Source organism: Octodon degus, unplaced genomic scaffold, assembly GCF_000260255.1.
Source record: "Octodon degus isolate 3935 unplaced genomic scaffold, OctDeg1.0 scaffold00083, whole genome shotgun sequence".
In the NCBI taxonomy this organism is placed as follows: Eukaryota; Metazoa; Chordata; class Mammalia; order Rodentia; family Octodontidae; genus Octodon; species Octodon degus.
In genome coordinates, this window is record NW_004524659.1 from 11626188 (window position 1) to 11626856 (window position 669).

Sequence of the window (669 nt, forward strand, 5' to 3'; positions counted from 1 at the left end):
GGGCTCTGCCTAAGCAGGTGCTTTAGTCCACTGAGCTATCAGGGTGGCCCAAACTTTTTTTTTTTTTAATTAATTTATTTATTTATGTGTGTGTGTGTGTGTGTGTGTGTGTGTGTTCAGCTCAGCCCACCAGGGGGCGGGGCTGGCTGGCATGTGGTACTGGGATATTGAACCGTGGTCCCTGTGCTTTAGCTAAGCTTGTGAGTAGGTGCTTTAGACCACTTAGACATCTCACCAGCCCCCCAAACTTTTTATTTTGCCATAAGGTTTCTGAGTCTTTTACGTTGTATGAGATGGGCCTAAACTTGCTATCCTCCAGGCTCAGCCTCCTAGATGCTTGATTACAGGTGTGCACAACCTATACTTGGCATGATTTCTTTTTGTTTTGTGGAACCGGGGATTGAACTCAGGCCCTTGCGCTTGCCAGGGAAGTGCTTTTTCCACTGAGCCATCTCCCCGGCCCATTGTACTTGGCATGATTTCTGTTTTCTACCAGTAAACTACCTGCTTAATAAAGAGGTGTAGGGGCTGGGGAGATGGCTTAGTGGAATAAGTGCTTCCCTGGCAAGTACAAGGGACAAAGTTCAATCCCTGGTTCTACCAAAAAAATTAAAAAATAATAAATAAAGAGGTATAATTCATGTACTGTACAGTTTTTTTTTTTTTTTT

The 669-nt window shown here is 43.9% G+C and overlaps 1 protein-coding gene across 3 annotated transcripts in view; it reads left to right on the forward strand.

The window, feature by feature from the left end:
- Supt5h (SPT5 homolog, DSIF elongation factor subunit) overlaps nt 1-669 on the forward strand; it is a 33450-nt gene that overhangs the window by 17267 nt on the left and 15514 nt on the right. The gene's annotated exons all lie outside the window — the stretch shown is intronic.